The following is a 22,662-nucleotide window of genomic DNA, read 5'->3' on the forward strand; positions in this document are numbered from 1 at the left end:
CATTGGTTATATGAAAGTATGGGAATGCTGTGTGGTCACGCTTTTTGGATCACAGTGGTGCTCTTCCTTCTCTGGAGAACACAGAATGCAGAGCATGAGTTTCCCCAGGTCTGGTGTGGAAATGGATAAATCCATGCTGTGGCTACATTCCCTCTACCCCTCTTTACAAATGGCCAATGTGAGCCAGAAAGGGACTGAAACTAGTTCCTAATACAGTTTCACTTAAAAAATTATTTTGAGCAAATGTGTGCTTTTCTGAATCTCCTAGAGGTTCTTGCAGCTTTATTCAACAGCATAAACCCATGGGTCACCCCCAGTTTTTCCATGATGCTAAGTGCTGACTGTCCCTTCAGGTGGTACATAATATCCGAAATGGAAAACAGTACTTAAACTCTTCAAAGATTATTGCTTTAATAAAAATGTGCAATTTACCTAACAATACTGAGCTCTGGCCTTCTCTCTAAACAGACCTGGAAAGATAAGCCGTAATCCACGGCTTGGCCCCTGAGCCGTGTCCATAAGTAGACAACACCCCACAGATACCATCACAGTCACAGCCAAATTGACAAGAAATCCTGAAGCACCAGAAATTGCCTTAGCAATGCGTTCTCTGATGCTGGGTTCATGGCTTCTGCCTGTTTTCATGTTCATGCTCTATGTAACAGCATTCATTCCATACCTGTGCCATAAATATTCATAAGAAGCCCAATGAGCAGGTAACGGAAGATGTCCTTGGAAATATTTCCCAAGGGCACATTTTTTTAAAAGGCAACAGATTCCCGCCCTCCCCCCCCACTCGGAGTTTGGCATGTTTTGGAGGTTGGATTGTTTTCCACTTTCTTCATTATCATTTTGAAATCTGAGATGTCATGATGACTCACTGGCCTTTCACTTTGTTTAGCCCTGCAGTCTTTCTTATCATTCTTTTTTTAAAAAAGATTTATATATTTATTTGGGAGAGAGTGATAGAAAGTACAACAGGGGGGAGGAGCAGAGAGAGAGAGAATCTTCAGCTGACTCCCTGCTAAGTGCTGGTTAGGCCAGCTGACCCTGAGATCCTGACCTGAGCTGAAATCAGGAGTCAGGCACTTAACCCACTGAGCCATCCAGGTTGAGTATCAGCCAGCCACGGGTGTCCACATTTATTTCTTTGTTACGCATCTCCACCCTGCTCAACCTGACCCACTTCTTACGCTGTTCAGATCTCCCAGCCCGTCCTGGGAACAGCTGACCCCAGAGCCATGCGCCCTGGCCCAGTGTTAATTCCAATGTGAGTCGCCTGGCTTCCGAGCTTCCTAAACAGGCTCTTCTCCGTGAGAGGATACTGCACTAGTTTGGGGTGAGAGTCATTCTTAAGAATCACAATTGTGGCTGACAATTGTGTAGCTATCCTTTATGCTCAGGCTCAGGCTGAGTGTGTGACAGATGGTCTGTCAGCAATTCTCTGAAGGAAAGAAAACCACACCTGAGTTCTTCAGTGGGTAGCTCTCTGCCAGAGGATCAAACCCAGACTGGCCTGCTCAGAGTTTGGAGAAACCCAGCATCCTGGCTCCATTGCCTCCAGGAGAAGCAAATCCCATGCTCATGTTTTGTTGATGTCTGGCTATATGTCCCTTCTTAGTTGCAGTTGTGTATGGTTCTTATTTGATTGATTTTATTCTTGTGATCACTTTGCCTACTACTTCATGCAGTTACTGGATTTTCATTTTGTTTGTTTTTTTTTTTTCTGGGTTTTGGTATATAGCCTAGTCCTTTTCTATACTTTCTTTGAAGGTGCTTGTTGAGAATTTACTAGAAACTTCTGTTAGAATTTTTATAATTAATAGCCAAGGCACATGCCAATAATTTCTGAGTAAATAGGATGCCCATCTTTCATTCCTTATTCATCATTTTCTTAATTACAAATGGGAAGTACTTTCTGTAGTAGGGTTTTAGAATATGTATGTGTGTTTACTGAGAGAGAAAAAGAGAAAGAGACAGAGAAAGAGAGAGATTTATTTTAAAGAATTTGCTGACTTTGAAAGCTGGCATGTTTGAACTCTGCAGATTGGTGGCAGACCAAGCTGATGTGGCAATTTGAGTCTGATCCCTGCCTGGAGGCAGAACTCCTTCACACTTGGGGACCTCAATCTTTTCTTTTAAGACCTTCACCTGATTAGATGAGGCCCACACACGTTACAGAGCATAATCTGCTGTTCTCAAAATTTAAGTGAAAATCACATATAAAAAAATACCTCTGCAGTTACATCCAGACATGTATTTGATCAACCATCTGGATCCTCTGACCTACATAAGTTGTCACATAGAATTAACCATCACAAACATGCATCGTATGTTCTCTGATAAGGGACCAAGAGAAGGAAGAAAACAGATGGATCAACACAAAAATACTCATAACAAAATAAGGAAGAAATACTCATAAGAATTAGAGTCCTGGAATGCCCGGGTGACTGAGTTGGTTAAGCTTCCGACTCTTGGTTTTGGCCCAGGTCATGATGTCAGTGTCCTGAGACTGAGCACCACATGGGGCTCTGTGCTCAGCATGGAATCGCTGAAGATTCTTTCTCCCTCTGCCTCTGTCCCGCCCACCACTTGCACTCTGAACAAAGAAACAAATGAACAAAATCTTATGAAAAGAAGAATTAGAGTCCTTATTTCTGTAACTGGTCACATGGTCATAGCTGGTATTTTACCTGCTACTTTGGCTGCTCGTTCTATATTACATTCACTGTGAACAAGCACCTCAGCTGGTCATGATTCTTTATCTGGTGGAGTGACCCAACCCTTCATTCCTGTCCTGAGTTTCGTGGACTACCAGTAGTTCTGCCTGGATTGGGCAGCTGTCGTTTTTCACAGACTTTCATACCAGGGCTTGCTGATTCAAAGGAATCTCTTATACTACAGACATACCCTCCATTTCCTCCACGGTGGATTAGCAGTCTCATTTTTCTGCGTAGTCAGGATCATTAAACACCTTACCTCTCATCATGTCATCTGTGAAGAGATAAGGATTTGGGCAGAAAGCTCCTGGGAATTGGCCGGAAAACACCCAGCAATCACGCTTCATGTGCTACAAGTCTGCAGTGCCACCCTCTGGGCCTGGCCTGGGATCCCGAGTTCCAGCAGCTTGAACCCTGTGAGAAAGCCCTCAGTGAGTCAGGAGCTGGTACGGCCACCACCTCCTGCTACTCAACCTCCTGGGGTACCCTCCCTGGCTCAGGCAGATGGGACCTAGGCCCTCACCCTCACTTAGATTTTCAGCCTTCCTTTTCCAGGGTCCTGTCCATTGAGCCCTCCAGTTGAGGAACCCTGAGTCACACCCCATGGGTCCAAATGTCAACCAGGAGGAAATGGTTCCTTTCAGAGCTGCGGAATGCTCTCAGAAACTTTCATGTCCACACTGAGGCCATCCCCAACCATTGATGCCACACTGGGCTGAAGAGTCAGAGGCTGACGCCTGGCCACAACTGTGCTCCTGGAAAGCTCCCCTGCACAGGGGCCCTCGGGTGGGCAGCATGGAGACAGTGCGGTTTGAATAGTCCCCCAACACCGGCCAATTTTCATGAGCTCTCTGCCTAAATCGATATCGATATCGATTTGGGCAGAAAGCTCGTGAGAATTGGCTGGAAAACCTGTGGTGAATTCACTTCATGCACCACATGTCTGCAGGGCCACCCCCTGGGCCTTGCACAGGATCCTGAGTTGTCCCCGCTCGAACCCTGCCAGTAAGCCCACAGTGTGTCAGGCACAGGTGAGGCCACCACCTCCTGCTACTCCTGAGGTACCCTTGGTGGCACTGGTAGATGGGGCCTGCCATGCCCCTAGGCCAGGGCCCTGACCCTCACCTGGTTTTTCAGTCTTCTGTCTTCAGGGTCCTGTTCCTTGAGACCTCCAATGGGGAAACTCCGAGTCACACCCAATGAATCCACCTGCCACCAAGAGGAAACACTGCCTTTCAGAGCTGCACAAAAACCCTCAGAGAAAGAAAACTTCATGCCCCCACTGAGGCCATCCCCAACTGTCAACAACAAACCGGGAGGAAAAGTTGGAGGCTGATGCCTGGCCCCAAACCCTCCCTTAACTCTGCTCCTAGAAAGCTCCCCTGGGCAGGGGCCCTTGGGTGGGCAGGGTCATCTCGACGCATTTTCCGGATGGCTGCGACATGCACCAAGCAAGAAGTCGCTCTAGGCCACAGGGGACAGTGCAGTCCCAATTGCTGCCCAACGCTGGCCAATTCTCATGAACTTTCTACCCAAATCAATGGGGGACTGCCCTGTCCCCCGTGGCCTAGAGTGCTTTCTCACTCGGTGCATGTCTCGGCCATTGGGAAAATGCACTGAGACAATGCGGCCCACTTGGGAGTCCTGGCACAGTGGAGCTTTCCCAGAGCAGAGTTGTTGGAGAGGTTTTAGCAGGGTGTCAATCTCCAAGTTTTCAGCCTGCTGTGGCACCGCAGTTTGGGGATGGCCTCAGTGGGGGAACGAAGGTTTCTCTCACTCTGAGGGTTTTCTGTAGCTCTGAAAGGCACCATTTCTGGCTCGGTGGCAGGTGGACTCGTGGTGTGGGACTCAGAGTTCCCCAATTGGAGGGCTCGAGGGACAGGAGCCTGGAAAAGGAAGACTGAAAAACCAGGTGAGGGTTCAGGCCCGGGCCTAGGCGCATGGCAGGCCCCATCTGCCAGTACCAGGGAGGGGACCCCTGGAGGCTGAAGAGCAGGAGGCATTGGCCTCACCTGCACCTGACTCACAGAGGGCTTTCTGGCAGGGTTCGAGCCAGGACAACTCGGGATCCCGAGCCAGGCAGACATGCGTCACACGAAGTGAGTTCGCTGGGGATTTTCTGGCCAATTCTCATGAGCTTTCTGCCCAAATTGATAAAGGTTTGGGCAGAAAACTCGTGAGAATTGGTCGGTGTTGGGCAGCCCTTCGGACTGCCCTGTCCCCTGTGGCCTAGAGCGCTTTCTTGCCTAGGGCATGTCTCGGCCATCTGGAAAATGTGTGGAGACGTCGGGGACCACCCAGGGGTCCCAGCGCAGGGGAGCTTTCCTGGAGCAGAATTGAGGGAGGGGTTGTGGCCAGGCATCAGCCTCCGACTTTTGACCCGCCGTGGCGCCAGAGTTTGGATATGGCCCTGTTGGGTCACAAAGGTTTCTCTCACTCTGAGGCTTTTCCACAGCTCTGAAAGGCATCGTTTCTGCCTGGGTGGCAGGTGGACTTCTGGGGTGTGACTCAGGGTTCCCCAATTGGAGAGCTCGAGGGACAGGACCCTGGAAAATGATTCCCCTTTCTCCATATCTTCTCCAACACTTGCTGTTTCCTGTGCTGTTAATTTTGGCCATTCTAACTGGTGTAAGGTGGTATCTCAAAGTGGTTTTGATTTGAATCTCCCTGATGATAATGATGATGAATATTTTTTCATGTGTCTGGTAGCCATTTGTATGTCTTCTTTGGAGAAGTGTCTGTTCCTGTCTACTCATTTTTTGACAAGATTATCTGCTTTTTTGAGTGTTGAGTTTGAGGAGTTCTTTATAGATCTTGGGTAAGAGCCCTTTATCTGTACTATCATTTTCGAATATCTTCTCCCATTCCATGGGTTACCTCTTTGTTTTATTGACTGTTTCCTTTGCTGTGCAGAAGTTTTTGATCTTTATGAAGTCCCAAAAGTTCATTTTTGCATTCGTTTCCTTTGCATTTGGAGACATGTCTTGAAAGAAGTTGCTGGGGATTATGTCGAAGAGCTTACTGCCTATGTTCTCCTCTAGGATTTTGATAGATTCCTGCCTCATGCTGAGGTCTTTTATTCATTTTGAGTTTATCTTTGTATATGGTGTAAGAGGATGGTCAAGCTTCATTCTTGTATATATAGCTGTCCAATTTTCCCAGTACCATTTATTGAAGAGACTGTCTTTTTTCCACTGGATATTATTTCCTGTTTTGTCGAAGATTATTTGACGATAGAGTTTTGCATCCATATGCAAATCAGGCAACATAATGCCCCTGGCTTTGTTTTTCTTTTTGAACATTTCTTTAGCAATTTGGGATCTTTTCTGGTTCCATACAAATTTTGGGATTGCTTGTTCCAGCACTTTGAACAATGCTGGTGGAATTTTGACCAGGATGGAATTGAAATTTCCATGGAACCAGGATGGAATTGAAAGCTCTGTGAAGTACAGTCATTTTAACAATGTTTATTCTTCCGTTCCATGAGCATGGAATACTTTTCCAACTTTTTGTGTCTTTTTCAGTTTCTTTCATGAGTATTCTTTAGTTCCTCAAGTACAGATGCTTTATGTCTTTGGTTAGGTTTATTCCAAGGTATTTTGTGGTTCTTGGTGCTATAGTAAATGGAGTCAGTTCTCTAATTTCCCTTTCTGTATTTTCATGGTTAGTGAATAAGAAAGCAAGTTATTTCTGTGCATTGATTTTGTATCTTGCCACATTACTGAATTGTTATATGAGTTCTGGTAGTTTGGGGTGGAGTATTTTGGGTATAAAGTATCACATCATCTGCAGAGAGAGAGAGTTTGACTTCTTTCCCAAATTGAGTACGTTTTATTTCTTTTTGCTGTCTCTTGTTTCTAGGACTTCTAGTACTATGTTGAACAGGAATGGTGAGAGTGAACATCCTTGTCGTGTTCCTGATCTCAAAGGGAAGACTGTCAGGTTTTTCCCACTGAGGATGATATTTGCTGTGGGTTTTGCATAGATAGATTTGATGAAGTTGAGGAATGTTTCCTCTGTCCCTATACTCTGAAGCATTTTAATCAGGAACAGAGGATGTATTTTGTCAAATTCTTTTTCTGCATCAATTGAGAGAACCATGTGGTTCTCTTCTCTTATTGATTTGTTCTGTCACATTGACTGATTTGCGGATATTGAACCAGCCTTGCATCCAGATCAAACTCACCTGGTCATGGCAGATAATCCTTTTAATGTACTGTTGGATCCTATTAGCTAGGATCTTGTTGAGAATCTTGGTGTCCATATTCATTGGCCTATTGGTCTGAAATTCTTCTTTTTCATGGGATCTTTGCCTAGTTTGAGGACCAGGTTAATGCTAGCTTCATAGACAAGATGAGAAGATTTCATTCTCTTTCTATTTATCTCTTTTTCTATTTATTTTCCTCTGTTTTCTGTTTATCTAAAGAACCACTTAAGCATTGGCATGGGGTCATCATGTGAAAGTTCCTACAAATGCTAGTATGGCAAATTTTTAACTCATGTTGACTGTACTTCCCCAATGGCCAGTCTTACAGGTAATGCCCAGAAGTCAAGACAAGGATTGTGAGCAATGAGCATCCACTTGGACCCTGTGCCTTCTCTTGAGGGAAGCCTGGTGATGCTTGGGCCTCAGTTTATTGTACACAAAGTGGCACCTCAATAAACCTGGGGAGAAATGTCATCACCACTGAAAAACATGTTCACAGGGTGATAAATGAACAAAAACCACACTTCAGAATCTCTGTTAATGAGTCAGTAATAACTTCATCTAACAATAAACCTCACCTCTGAGCAGGTTTTAGATTTCCCTCATGGCATTTGATCAAGCATGAGAAAAGAAAAGGCACCATCATGGTCTTTGTGTGCTGTGTGAGGGAACAGAGACTTGAGGACTACTATATGAGAAACTAGGCACTGAAGTTTTGGTGCCTTGGTTCCAAAGCCCAAGCACTTTCTCTCACATCTCCACTGCCTGGAAGGGACTGTAAATTTCTACTGAGTTTGGCATCAACTATGGCTTTAGTCCTTGCTTGAGAGAGCCTCCTGTGGGGACACATGCCAGGTGCAAGACATCAGGCCCAGTCCTTGCTCAGCATTCAAGTACTTTTGGCATCCAGTGGGTATTTCCCACACTGATGCTTCACTGTTTCTCCTTCCCTCACTCACAAACTCTTTTTTGATTACAGGCAGTTTCAGAGTTAATCCTCCCATAGTCTTCATAGTCTGGAGTTCTGGATCAGTGTTCCTTGCTGTAGCAGTCAGGCCCTGGGGCAGTCACATCCCACATTCACCTCTGGAAGGAGCTGAGGAAAATTCACTCCAAATTTCCGCAATTGGGATCTAACATTTCACCTCAGATAATGTTGCCAAAATTGGAAATGCAGTTCCCTTGTGGGTACTGGTCCCAACTGGGCCAGCCATTGTTTCTGTGTGATTATCAGAAGACCCTATTCTTCAGGGATTGAGCATTAAGGTGGGCACCTGGCTTCCTTCCAAAGAAGAAAAAAGAATAGGCTATGTGTTGCAAGTTGGAGGAAGAAAAGGTCAGTGATGGGAGAGGAAAAACACCACCTAGATTTCTGTCAAAATGACCACTTATAATAGGCTCTTGCTTTCTTATGTGGGTCTTTTGAAGGAAACAAACTTAGGTCATCATTTTGAATAAATATAAAATGAGACTAATTATGGTTTGAATTTTCCTTTTTGATCATGTATATGTATGAAATATCTTGCATCTGAATGGACTTTGTTTGCCCTGTCAGTGTCAGTGTTTCTCTCCACAAAACAAAATCTGAGACAGCTAGACTGATATATATCACTTATTCACTCCAGAAACTCCTAGAAATCCATAAATTCCAGATTACTGTTCCCAAGCTATCAACAGGGAGACTCTAAGGATCATGAAAGTTACCTGGTGGACTCCATTCGTTAATGCAGCACTCAGAGCCAAGGACTGGACCTTATGAAGAAAAAGATTCCTGAGAGCAGAAGGAAGACACCAGGCACATCAGACCATGAGATAGATGAAAGGTCTAAGGTTTCAAGATCAGAAGACTCAGTAACGTGTCCTCACTTCCAGATACTGCTGAGGTAGGAAGGAAATAGCTGCATGAGTAGCAGAAGGCTTAAAGCCAGAAACATTTTGGTGATCATGGGCATCTGACTTGGCTGCTTGAGGGACGAGTGTGGAAGGAATTTGTACAGAACACCTTATGGCTCATTGGATACAGTGACACAGCAAAGGACGGGACATGCTCCCTGATCAGCAAGTATACAGGTTGGGAACCTGTGCTTGTGAGAGCATTCTGCTAAGTAGTTTGTAAGTTCCTGTGACCCAGGCATGTTTATAGGGGACAGCTCAGGACATAGCTTTGGGGCAGTGCTAACTCAGCAAGTCCTGGGTCAGTCAAACCACAAACTTATGTCAAGTTCCCAGGGGATGGTGGGCTGGGACTTGAAAGACTGGGGAGGCAGAGCTGTGGGTACAAGGGGAATAGACTGAGAGCTAACTTGTCAGAATCTGAGTAGAGCTCTGGAGGGAAGTTTACCTGAGCCTTGGTGGCCAGGGCCCTTCACAGTCTACTTCAAAGGAACAGAGACTCTCAGTGCTGGAATGAAACAGCGGGGCACATAAAACTATATGCCTTCATCTTATTTAATTTTTTAGAAGATTTTATTTATTTATTTGACAGAGAGAGAGACACAGCAAGAGAGAGAGAGAGAGAGAGAGAGAGAGCACAAGCAGGGATAGTGGGAGAGGGAGAAGCAGACTCTCCACTGAGCAGGGAGCCCAATGTTGGACTCAATCCCAGGACCCTAAGATTATGACTTGAGCTGAGGGCAGATGCTTAACGACTGAGCCACCCAGGCACCCATATACATCTTCATGTTAGAAGAGAGAAGACTTGGATTTATTCTAATATGTAAGGGAATTGCTGGATGATATGGTTGTTCTATATCCATTTTTAAAGTACTCTCTACCCCCAATGTGGGGCTCAACCTCATGACCCTGACATCAAGAGTCTCTCACTCTTCTGACTGTGTCAGCCAGGTGCCCCTATTTTGAATTTTTTTTTAAGAAAAATTGATACTGTTTTCTATAGTGGCTGCACCCACGTACAGTCCTACCAACAGAGCCTGTTTACAGTCCCACAAAAGAGCACAGTTCCCTTTCCTCTACATCTTGGCAAACCTTCTTGTTCGGTCTACTGGATACTAGTCATTCTGAGAGGTGACAGGTGACATCATTTTGGGCTTTGATTTGCATTTCCCTGATGGTATGAGTTCTTCAATATTTTGGATATGAGACATTTAACAATTAGGTAGTTTGCAAATATTTTCTTCTCTTCAGTGTGTTGATGACTGGAGATTTCCTTTGCTGTACAGAAGGCTTTTAGTTTGATGCAGTTCCATTTTATTTTTCATTGTAGCTTTTGCTTCTGATGTCAAATCCAAAAATCAGTGTCAAGAAGGAACTCAAGAAACATTCTTCTAAAAAAATGTGTTAAGGGGGATAAATGAATAGATCTCTGCTGATGCCTCTGTGCCCCATTGTTTTAATAGATTCTTGGCTGGCTTAGTTAGCACAGCATCTGACTCTTGATCTCAGAATCTGGAGTTCAAATTTTGTTCATGGAATTTATTATAAAAAATCAGGGGTGTTAATAACATTCTGCCCAATCTTCAGTTATGTATTTTATGGCTGTAGCTGTTTTGTTGAAGTCCTTGACACATTGTGACTTTGTTGTTGTGGATGGGGTTGGATAGACATTCAGTTGCATTGCTTTACTTGAGGTTGCCCAGTGTTTCCAAAGCCACTTTTGGTGGAGACTGTTGCTTCCCTATTTTATATTCTTGGAGCTTATGTTCTAAATTAATCGACTACATATGTGTGGGTTTTTTGCTGGATTTTCTGCTCTGAAAGCATGATGCCTCCAGTTTTGTTCTTTCCCCAGATGGCTTTGTCTATTCAGGGCCTTCTGTGGTATCATTCACTTTGTAGGATTATTGGTTTTATTTCTGAAAATGTCATTAGATCTTCATGGGGTTTTCACCGAATATTTAGATTGCTTTACACAGTGTGGACCTTTGGATTACATATATTCTAGGGATCCATTAGCATGGGGTGTCTTCAGACTTAATTCTGGCTTTTTCATATTCTTTCATTAATGATTTAAGATTTCAGTATGCAGGTCTTTCATCTCTGGGTGAAAGTAATTCCTATGTATCTTATTCTTTTTGAGTGATTATCAATTACAAACTATTTTCTTAATTTCTGTTCTTGACAGCACATTATTCGTGTATAGAGATGAAACTCATTTTTGTATATTAAATCTGTGTCAATAAGTTTAGGACTTAATCCATCTGTTAGTTCTGCAAGGATTTTTGTAAAGTCATTAAGGGTTCAATATATGACATCATCTTCTCCTAATAAGTAAAAAATAAGCTGGGAATATAAGTTGATGTCATCTAACTGGGAAAAGAGGATACAGATATGCTGAGTGATAGTTTTCAATTTTTCTAAAATGTTTTATGGTTAATGTAAGCACAGGAATCCATAAATATGGCTTTTTTTCTTTCAACTGGATATACAGAGCTTTGGTGTAGACCAGTTATCTTCCACACTATACCCCAACGTACTCCTTGTGACTCTTGGGAAGCATCCACCACTCTCCCTACTTTCTATCCTGAACTCAGGGCCTGACTAGGCTTCTCAGAAAATATTTCTCGAAATAGTGCACTTTATCACAGATTTCCTAGAAGACACCCTCCAAAACATTAAATTTTACAGAAATGTTAGGATCTCTGTGAATCCTTGAAGATGCCCAACATTGTGGATTGCTTTGCAGACACATCAGGGAACTCCTGCAATGTCTCCAGTGGCCACCAGAGGGGGGAGTGTGCTCTTAACAAGGACGCTGCTCCACCTCCACACAAGATACAAGTTAACCTCCTTTTCACAATCTCAGCGAATTTCTTCAAGGATAGAATAAATATTATTCTACCAATTCTTGCATATCTATTGACCAGTCCCTTCTTACACATACAAATACATAAAATTATAAATGACTGAAGGAAGGTCCATGGACCCTGCCCTCAGAGGAGTCACAAAATGAACCCCATATGGGTCACAATCTTAATTTAAGAGCTAAAGCTATAAACCTCAGAGAAGAACGCCTAAGAAGAAATATTCCTGACCTTAGCTTTGGCATCTGTTTTTTAAGGACGACACCAGAATCAACAAGTGGAAGAACAGGTGCATGGGTAAATTGGTCACTGACAAAAATGCCTTCCCTCTGGGCTCCACACGTGCTCCCAGGCACCAGGCAGGAACCGTAGGAGTCATATCTTTCTACATCCCACATAGCAGTACTCATTACATTCTCCAATTTAGGGAAGAGGTATGTAGCTTCAGAGCCCTGCTTGGGGTCACCCAGCGACAAAGAGGCTGAGCAGGGGCTAGAACTGCTGTCTCTCTGCCACTGGACTCTGTGTTCCATCCACAACTCACTCCTGGAACTCAGAGTGCAGAAGGCTCCACAGGCCTGGAGACCTCACTGAATCCAAGGGGCAGCTGTACCACCTCTGACTGGGGCTTGTCCCGCATCTGTTGTCTGATGATGCTGTGCCTTGGCACTAAGGACTCTCCCAGTACCAGCCAGCTTTTCTGTGGGTAGGAGGAGGTTTCTCCCTGGGTACAAAGGCTCATGTAACCTCAGAGTTGAGAAGTCTTCTGAAGCATCTGCATGCAACTTTCTTGTGAGGTCAGGCCCATAATGCTGGAAGCCCTGGGTTCAAATCCTGCCTGGGACTCAATGTGGAGCATGGAAAGGGGCAGTTTCTTAAAACCTTGGTTTCCTTCTTCATCAAATAGAGACAGTATTTCTACCTTCCTCATGGAATTGTTAGGGGGATTGACTGACATGATTCATTCTCTCAAAAGATACTGAGTAATCCTTAGCTTTGCCTGTTAAAATTAGCCCACTTGGAGTACATTGCTGCCATGGGCTTTGGGCTTCTGCCTTACTGTGTCGCTTCAGCCTGCCAATCCAGGCTCCCCTGACTCAGTTGTCCTTCCAGAAAGCCTTCATCCCCTCCACTATAGGATCCCACAACACTGGCGCTCATCCATCAGACCCAGGCCAGCCCTGGGACCAGATGTCACCCAGAGCTTGTGTGCGGAACATGGACAATCATTGTGGAGACTGGCAGGCAGGAGCCCCCTCAGCTGTCACCCGTTTTTGGAACAAATATTGGGGTGCCTTGTGATGGGGCTCATTCTCCCCAAAGCAGGGAAATGAGCTGCCCTCAGTTCCATCACGACTGTCCCGCTTTCTCCCACACCGTGTAATCATTGGTACATAACATCTTGGGCCTCCTTGGATGCCTGGGTCCTAGAGCCTTTCTGTAGTTGGAAGTATTTTATGGGCATTATTTTGGTTTTTGTTGAACCTATTAGTAGGATGAAGCCTGACCACTCCCTACAAGCCAACACAAAGCCTGTTCCATGGACCAATATGGCAGTGCCCAGCCCATGGCAGCCCTTCCCTTAGTGCTCAGAGCTCTCCTTTCTCACTGAGTCCCACTCACTGGTGTTTCTCTCTCTTCCTGCAGAGAGAGCCCCAAATGTCCTCTCTCTGAAGATGTACCTTCTGTGCCTGGTTAGCTCCGTGTTATGGCAGAGAAGACAGGAATTACTGACAATGGTCTCTATTACAGCATCAGATCAAGTGGACTCCCCTTTACCCAACTTTGTGGGAGAAAAGGGGTCTCAGCAGGAAGCACAGCCCCCTCTCTCAGACAGGTTCAACTTGAGGGATGCCAAGTTTGGGGTTGGAAGTGTCAGGGGGTCACAGCTAGAGGATCCTGAGGGGTGTTGACGAGCTGTGTCCAGTGCGAAAGCCCCTGGTTGAGGCTCTGTCCATCCTGCAGCTTCCATGAGCAGCCAGTGTGTTTTGTAAAGGCCTCTCTTGCTCACACAAGTTCAAGTGGTTCTTGCTGTTGCCACTAAAACTACAACTGGATGAACACTTGTCTGTAACCCACTAACATGCACTGTCCTTAGAGGTTCCTCCCTGAGAGGATGGGGTTCAGCCAGGAAGGACAGGGATCCAGCTGAGAAGAGTGGTCTCGCCTGAACGCCTCTACTTGCCTGGAGCAGGGTCTGGTTGCTCTAGTTAGAATCTGAGTTACAAAGCACGAGGGGCTGGAGGGGCTGGAGTGTGTCACTAGACAGGGCATGGGTGAGGTGTGTTCCAGGACACAAGGCAAGGAAGCTTGTGGGAGAGGACATATGAGGGGCATTGTGCGCAGGCTCTTCCATGCTCTATGGTCACTACCAATACCCCGATGGCATCACTGGTGGCTTGTCCTCCTCATGATCTCAGTTCTCATCTATAGAACCCGGGATCCTTCCTTTCCAAAGCAATGTTTCTCCTTAATAAAGAGGGCATAGAGGAGCCAGCACCCAGTTCCCCCAAAATGTGGTTAAAGTGTGTTTCAGTACTGGTGTTTATAGGAATCATTCCTAAAGAAACAGAGATTTATAGCACAGACATACTTATCACTTACATTATGAGAGTCAAATAATTGGAAATGTCTTAGTTATTCAAATATGGGGTCTGCTGAGTTCTGTCACTGAGAATGCCCAAGGAGACAGCAGTGACAGTGCCTGTCCATCCACTGTGGGGACATACGGTAGAACAAGAGCTCAGTCCTGGAAGCATCCCTGACCCACTCTGACTCACACACACACACACACACACACACACACACACACTACACTTACAGGGAAAGGCAGGGAAAAAGGACACTGTGTCTTATGGGCAATTATTTCTTGGTAGAAGGAACGTGCCTTTTTCATATTTAAATCACTATTTACTAAATAAACATAGTCTGGATAAAACCTAAAGAACTATTTACCTTATTACCTAACTTATTAGCAATAAATGAGAATATTTAAGCTATAATTTTAATATTTTATAATATGCCCATTAGAATACTTTAAATGTAGACAGCCCAGGAAAATGAAAGAACTGAAAGGTGTCTCATGGACCCAGACATTTCTCTTGTGCTTTCTGCTTTTCAAGGGATCCTTGTCAAAGGGAACCCTATCACAGATAATGAAAATAGTTCATTTGGGGGCTTCCTGTGATCTTTGTTCTTTCAGAAACATTCCTATGTAATAAAATGTTATTTGTATAAAAAATTAGAAAATGTGAATCACTCTTATGATCTGCAGACAGACACAGATGCCCATATCGTAGGATTCCAGGCACATGAAAAACCAAGACGAGGTAAAGTACCAGAGACAGAGAGAAGAGCAGTGGTTTCCGGGACTGGGGTGAGGGAATGAGCAGTGAGTGATTAGCAGCACAGGTGTCTCTGATGGAAATGTTGTAGAAGTAAATGGTTGTGCCAAACTCTGAATGTACCTAATGAGACCTCGATATACCACTGAAAAATATGTGAGTAAAACTTTATGTAAACTCAAATTCTACTTATTTAATGAACAAAATCTATTAAGGCATTACACAGTTGTATACAAAACACAAATATTATAAAGAAGGCAATGCCAGGGGAGGGGAAGGCATTGTTTGGGGCTGCAGCCTGCACCAGCTAATGCTCAGGGTCTAAGGCTGGTTGCTCCACTGAAGCAGGTGGTGGTTTATGCTCTTCAGGAACCCCAGGACCCTTCTGGACCTCCAGGTCAGGCAAAGGGGTTGATGGCTCTTCCATCTCAGGAGAGTGAATTAGAGCCCTGACTACCACCTGCACTGGCCCCAACAGGGCAAGTGCTGTCACTGCTTTTCCTGACGGGTGAGCCACAGCAGCAGGGATGGGGTGGGCCAGCTCAGGCTCCAAAGATGCAGCAGGTGCCAGAGCAGGTTTTAGGACGAGCTTCCGAGGTGGATCAGGACCTTGCTCTGGGGCTGGTGCTGTAGCTCCAAGAAGAGAAAGTATCATCAGCATGACTGACTTCCCTTTTGTCTTATAATAAAAGAAACTTTTCCCACCACTCAGTGTGATCTACGTTCAAGACCCAATTCCTGGAAGGTCTCCCCAACTGAAGCCCATGGGGGCAGGGATCTGAAACTACTCACTCCACTCGGCCCAACCTGTAGCCCACACTGTCTCCTTCTCAGGCTCCCATGAGCCACCCCCAGTCCTCCTCACCCCCAGGCTCTGGCTCTGTGGGATCAAGCTGTTGCATCTGTGAGAGCAGAAGCTGGACACGGCACTCCAGGTCTGAGCCTGACATATTAAGCCCCAGGTATGCCAGCAGCATATTCAGGCTGGGTAATTCTGGGGGCTGGAAAAAATCCCCAAGATATTGTTCTAGCTATGTGCTCAAGATGGAATAGAGTGCCCTAGGGACAGACAGGTAGGCAGAGAAGTTAGAGGACAGGGCACCCATCCTAACCAATATCCCAGGGAACCCCTGTGGGAAACTGGGCCCCTGTGTTTCCAGTTCCTGTCAGAGTCCAGTCCTAGTCCTGGTCCACCTGTGATCTGGCAGTCCTGCCTGAGACAGGCCTGGTCACAGACAGGAGGCTGGCAAAAAGGCACTGTGAGTGGGAGTCCTTGATTAATGGTGTGACCGTTTCTGTCCTTAGACCGAGGAGTGTGTCCAGCTCCCCTGATGTCTCCTTGCCCACTTGCCCCTTGAATTCAACTGCATGTGCCAAGGAGGGGTGGTGTCTGGCCTCCTAATGACCCTCACTGCACATGCCACTGCTCTGTGAAGATCCAACCAAGGAGGGAACTAAGGGACTTTGTCTCTACCCAGGCATTCCCAGGACCCTCCCAATGCTTCAAACGTTACCTCCTATACGCATGTGCTGCCTTATTCACTAGGTGCCATGAATGGGTCTCCTTCCACTGACACTAATATCCCACAGAGTGTGGGATGTCTGCTCCCTTAGCTCTCACTGGGTCTCCTGAGAATCATCTGAGAACCCAGTGTCCAGGTTCCAACAGAATGCTGTGTGATGGTTCCTAAATCCTCAGTTCAGGGTCCCGGAATTGGGGTAGAGATAGGGCCAGGACAAGGAAGGGATGGAGAATGACCCTCTTAGGGGTTCAAGAGGTCCTCCATTCCCCTATGCTCTCCCACAGTGCTCACACACCAACCACATCTCCCCAGGACAACTTCGGATTTTCCAGAAGAAGCTCTCAGACCTTTACCCTAAAGCACGAATAACAGATGTGTGGTTGAAGGTCCAGCAGCCCCTCTAATTTACAGTACCTCGCTTGCCCGGTGGAGAGGGAATGCCCTCCTTTATCAGCTAAAGCTCACTCACATGTTCCGCTTCTTCTGGGCTCCACCAACATCTGACCCCCTACTACTCTGTAGCCCTGGGGCACTGCCTGTTCTCTGTAGGGATCCCATTCAGCTCCTAGATAAATGCCTCTACTGAGTGGAGCTTCCTGAATGCTTGACGAATGAAGGGGCCCCAACCAGCCATCACAGATATGTGAGTGGGCCTGGCCCCTTACTCACACCCACGATCCCCAGATGGAGTCTCAGATCTCCCTTTAAATGGCAGAACAGCCCAGCGCAAGACCATAGTGATAGTGAAGGATGAGGCAGAGGCTTCATCATGAGTAGCAGGAGAATGCTAAAATTTCCTGACCACGGCCCTCTAGCACACTTTTCCACAGGAGCAGACACCCATGTGTACTTTCCCTACAAAACTCCACTGAGTCTCTATAATAACTCTGCCCCAGGTAGGAGCAAATTGAGGCTTTGTGAAGTTTGGGGACATGCCAAAGTATCATAACCATGCATTGGCCCAATCACACTTGGTAGTTAGGGGCAGGGTGCTCATCTCGCAAATAAGAGGTCCAGCACATCTTGGGTGGTGGCAAAGGCTCGGTGTGTACCCAGGAACATGTAGACATACTTAAGATCTCTTCTTAGGAAGGCAGGCACCAGGTGCTTTATTTCTGTCTCCAGCATGTTGGCCTGGTTGGTCCATAGCACAGAGGTCTCATTTCTCTTCCTGTTTGATCCATTTTTACCATGAGGTGAATCAGAGGAGACATGAGTCAGTGCTATAGCCACCAGGAGAGTTGGGGATTGGAGGTCGGACTGAACCTCCAGATCTCAGTGACTTGTGGCAAGAGGTGGGACAAGAGGGCCCACAGTCCTAAAAAGAATAAGATGACTCAGTGTTTCATTGGGTTAAACGTAAGGCTCTTGGTTTTGGTCCAGGTCATGGTCTCCATGTCCTGAGACTGAGCTCCTCATAGGGCTGTGTACATGGGGCAGTGTCTGCTTGAGGATTCTATCTCTCCCTCTGCTTCTCCCCAATCTCCCCCTGCCTCTCTCTCAAATCCATCAATCGACCAATCAATTAGTTAACACTTAAGGAAAAAGAAAAAAATGTTCTTGGCATCTATTAAAGGAATAGAAGGAAATGATGTCTGAACTTGATAGTATCTCAGGTCACTTTGTGAGCTGAGTATTGATAGCACCTCTCTGCATGAATGGCATGGATCCTGTGATTTCTGATAACATACCCCATTCTTGAGACAAGAACACAGAGATGTTTTAGGTGAGAGAGCTTAGAATATTAGGGCATGGAGGATGGAGGATGCAGTACTGTGTGTTGGTGACAGAAGGGGATCACATCAAAGTCCTGCATCAGTAAAGGGCTCAATGGCTGTGATAAATGACTGGCCTTCAGGAATGGGGTGCAGTGCAGTGAGGTCCCTCTTCCTGACCCTGGGGGCGGGGGGCAAAGATGTGTTCCATCAAAACAAAAGGGCAGAGCAAGAGACATAGTACCATGGGCCAGAGGTCCCTTTGGATAAAAGTCTCCCAACTCACCATGATCATTTGCAAGACTTGCCGAATTTGGGGAAGGACTGTTGGGCCAATGGGGACACCTGGGAGCATGATTTAGGAAAATCCATAGCACAGTGCAGAAGTATTCTAGATAAATGGGATGGAACATCGTTTAAAGTCTCTTTAATAAGTCTCTATTCCTATAAATATGTGGACAGTGACTCTGCTTCTATCCAAGGCATGGGCAGGACCATGAGGGCAAGTTTGGGAAAGAGATGGGATGCATATTCATGGGAGTACAGGACTGTAGGAGCTCAGGCTGGCTTCTAGGAAGTGGGGCCTTTTGTGCTGCATCAGTGCCCTGGGTGTCAGTTCTCCCTAGCACCTGCACTCAGGTGCACTCACCCTGAGCCAGCACTGGATTATGTTGGCAGTGTGGGGCACCTTCTTGTCCTTCAAGGAGGTAGAGCAGGGGATCTCATCATTCAGCTTCTGCCTCATCTCCTTTGTAGAACTCTACAGAGGCAGTGCCCGGCAGCCAGGCAGGAAGCCTCAGAGCCCTGTCTGGATGGCTTTGTTGGTCTTTAGATCTAAGAACTCTATTCCAGACACATCACACCCCAGTATGCACACACCTCCACCAAGGAGAGAGAAACTTGGCACAGCTTCAGGGCCTTGGATGTGCTCTGGCACAGGTAACAGTCACCTCAGGAATCCTCTTTCCACCCTTCCCACCATGACATTGGTGTGAACAAGAAGGGATCACCGGGGCATCCACTGTGCTCAACCTCCCCCAGGCCATGGGCGGGAAACCACATATAGCCCTCTTTCCCTAAAACTTAAGAGGAAGGAATGGGGCTGCCCTTGGATGGTTCAGAGAGGTGGGCATCGCCTAGTCTGCTCAGTATTAAGTACCTTATAGCACCTCCTGCCAAATTCCCTGAGGCATTGGGGTCGAGGTTTGAGCCAAAGTCCCTAGCATGTAAGACACCATTCCCCTGGGGTTTCTGGGACCCAGAGTCCCAGGAAGTAGGCAAGAAGCAAGAGAACACCTTCCCATATCAGATGTCTCCAGCCAAGTAACTCTGATACTGGACTACACTAGAATGTGGTTGCCTGGTTGCAGGGGTACCAAGTTCTGTTGGGGTCTCTGGTCGAGGAAGTGACATCACTGCCTGGGATCCCCTACCGGAGTCCACCCTTTATTTGGCACCTACACAAACAGTGCTCTGGTCTGCCATCTCCTCATACCCTTTCTGCATGCAAGGCCACATCTGTAAACAGTGACAACAACACATCCCTCTCCACAGGCCCCCAGGGAAGATCTGGGTGCAGCCAGGGCCTCAGCTTGGAAACGCACCTGGTTTCAGGCACAGCTCTCTATTCTTACCTGTTTTAGACTCTAGATAAGCCATTTTGCCTAACTGGAATGGTCTTCTCTGTAAAATACAGATGATTCTAGCAAGCCCTTCTACCACATAGCCACAGGCATAGGTTGGATAATATGTATGATGTTAGAGGAGTAGTGTCACATGTAGGAAATATCTCCAACCAATCTTCCTTCCTCTTATCAACTTTTTTGAATCTGCTTCTAGTCAGATCCCACCCCACAGTCCCAACTGGTTTGTGTGTTTTTGTGTGCACATGCACACTCGCTCCTGTGTGCATGCAAGTGTTCATCAGTGCTCACATTCGGGAGTCCCAGAAGATGACAGCCCCACCTACAGAGGGGTGGGCAATAGCTTCCCAAGACCTTAGGCTTCTAATTTTCAATGCAAACCCTAAAGAAGGGACTGGAGCCTTGGCCCATGATGGTCAGAATCCACCCTTACCCCTAGAGACTGCCTGTCCTGTGAGGCAAGCCATGACCTCCTTTCCAAATGGTGTGATGTTGATAGGGGTCCATTCACTGAGTTGCCATGACCTGGGGTCCTCCTCATACAAGAACATGGAGAGATGTCTCCTCTGTAGGACATCAATGATCACCCTCAGCCCAATACCATTTCCATGTCTACAGCCACTTCCTTCTAGACAACCTTTTCCAGAGCCCCCAGCGAATGACTAGGTACAACCAGGACCCCACCTTTGAGGAAACTCAAAGAGCTGGGTTCATACCTAGTAATCCTTCCTACCAGCCTGATTCTGGGCAAGGCATGGATTCTGCAGGGATCATCACCTTCTCCCTGCAGGGGCTCTACTGGTTCCCCAACTCCTCTGTATACATCCTTTTGCAACCCCCTCCCCTGAGTGTGGTCTGAATTTAGTGATTCGCTTCCATTCCACAGAACATGGCAACATGACCCAAAGGCCCTGCTGAGATTTATTTTTAAAAGCCCATTGCCTGCCCCATGTTGACTCTGACACATGTTCTCTCTCAGATCCTCACACTGGAGTACAAGCACAGACATATGCATGTGGCCTAGCACTGTGGGTCAACAACAGAGAACTCAGGTCTTTGAGATGGGCTGTGTCTGGCCAGTGCCCCTAAGTGAGTCAGGTTCTCAGTGAAGCAGGTCCTCTCTTGGTGTTGTCAAAAGCCCCAACCAGCTGAGCACTACTGGTTACTGACCCCCTGAGACAGAGAGACAGTGTTTGTGGGTTCAGCCACTGAGTGTGGGGAAATGTGGTCACACAGCACTGGGAGAAGTGCACTGATACTGTTAAACTGTCCTGGGCTGTGGCCCTCCTACCCTCCATCTCTGCTCTCTTCCTCAGCTTCCTCTGGCCACCGTGGCCTCCTTTCTAACCTCCCCTCTGGGAACATCAAACTCTGCCTCCAATCCTCTGCTGCATGGTGCCCTCTGCAAGGCTAACTACACTCAGATTCATGCAGGGCTGTCTCCTTTCCTGTCACAGGACTTCTCAATGTCATCTCAGCATAGCCTTGTCATACCCCTCACCTGGTGGAGCTCAGGACTTAGTTGTAGTCCCTTTGCTCTTTTCCTATGGAGCAATTGCTCTTTTCTCTTTTTTTGAGAAAAAATGAATGCTTTATTTATAAATAAGTATTTTTACATTTCTTTTTTGTTTAATTTTTATTTTTACATTTCTATAAGTCATGGACATCTAAAGAAAAAAGTTTCCTTAGTCTGGAATAGTAAACATTAGAGAACCAGCAATGGTTAAAAGGACAGCTACAACAAGCAATTGCTCTTTTCATTCACATTTTTGTTTCTTGTTTCTCCATCTTCTCCTCTAGACCCTGAGCTCGTAGAAGGAGAACCTGGTTGGCTGATAAGCACAGGCACCATCTGAGTGGGCAGTGCCCAGTGGCTGAATGAACGGGAGACAGGATCCATCCCCACACCGACCAGCTCCATTGTTTGAGCCTCATTCATTTTGGCCATGTGTAAGTCCTTTTGTTTTCTTTTCTTTTGTTTTGTAAGTTAACTATGCCTGATGTGGGGCTCAAACTCCTAACCCTGAGATCAAGTATCCTACTGACTGAGGAAGCCAGGTGCCTCTTTGGTCATTTTTAAAGGTTTTAGGCTGATAACTATTGATGTTTACTTGGTGATTTCAACATGTTGTAGGTATATTACATTATGCTAAATTATCAAGTAACTCCCCAAATTTGGTAGCTTGCCACAGATTTCCCCCCATGACAGTGCTGAGGGGCTTTTCAGATTAGGAGACTGAAATCCTTTATATAGTCTTTCAGGAACGCAGAGTCCCTCCACCATGGGCATTCTCACTCCCTAGGTTGTCATGCACCTCTGATGCCATCAGCACAAGAGGAAAGATGACAAAGAAAAACACACAGGAGGGTGTTTCCAGCCAGGACTTGAAGGCCTAAATGTATACTTTTAGGCTCAATCATGTATTTATTTTTTTAGGATTTTATTTATTAGAGGGAAAAGAGCACAAGCAGGAGGGGGAGGAGCAGAAGGAGGGGAACCAGAGAGATGCTGAGGTGAGGAGAACAGGGTGTTTCTGATGTAGACCTTTGGAGGGAACAGCTTAGGGCCCACAGAGCAAGCCTCTATCGACTGGTATTCCGGGAGTACTCTCAGATCCCTGTGCCCATGTCCTGCCATCAGAGGAGACCTTGCAGGGATTGCTTCGTGGACTCAGGGAACACTGAATGGTGGGAAATTTTTCCTTTATTTAGGAGGGACATGAAAAGTCAATCATGGTGATGATACTTTT

At 46.2% G+C, this 22,662-nt stretch overlaps 1 long non-coding RNA gene across 3 annotated transcripts in view; it reads right to left on the minus strand.

The window, feature by feature from the left end:
* Nucleotides 1-2,869: 2,869 nt before the first annotated feature.
* LOC116583958 overlaps nucleotides 2,870-22,662 on the minus strand; it is a 53,551-nt gene continuing 33,758 nt past the window's right edge. Inside the window, exons 4-6 of one of the 3 annotated variants that reach the window (XR_004282980.1) lie at nucleotides 8,632-8,802; nucleotides 3,846-3,929; nucleotides 2,870-3,134 (exon numbers count right to left, since the gene is read on the minus strand). This is a non-coding gene — a long non-coding RNA (uncharacterized LOC116583958). Of the gene's footprint in view, nucleotides 3,135-3,845; nucleotides 3,930-8,631; nucleotides 8,806-22,662 lie in introns of all 3 variants that reach the window. The other 2 variants (XR_004282979.1, XR_004282981.1) reach the window with 2 other exon arrangements.

This window comes from Mustela erminea, unplaced genomic scaffold (genome assembly GCF_009829155.1).
Source record: "Mustela erminea isolate mMusErm1 unplaced genomic scaffold, mMusErm1.Pri scaffold_10_arrow_ctg1, whole genome shotgun sequence".
Classification (NCBI taxonomy): domain Eukaryota; kingdom Metazoa; phylum Chordata; class Mammalia; order Carnivora; family Mustelidae; genus Mustela; species Mustela erminea.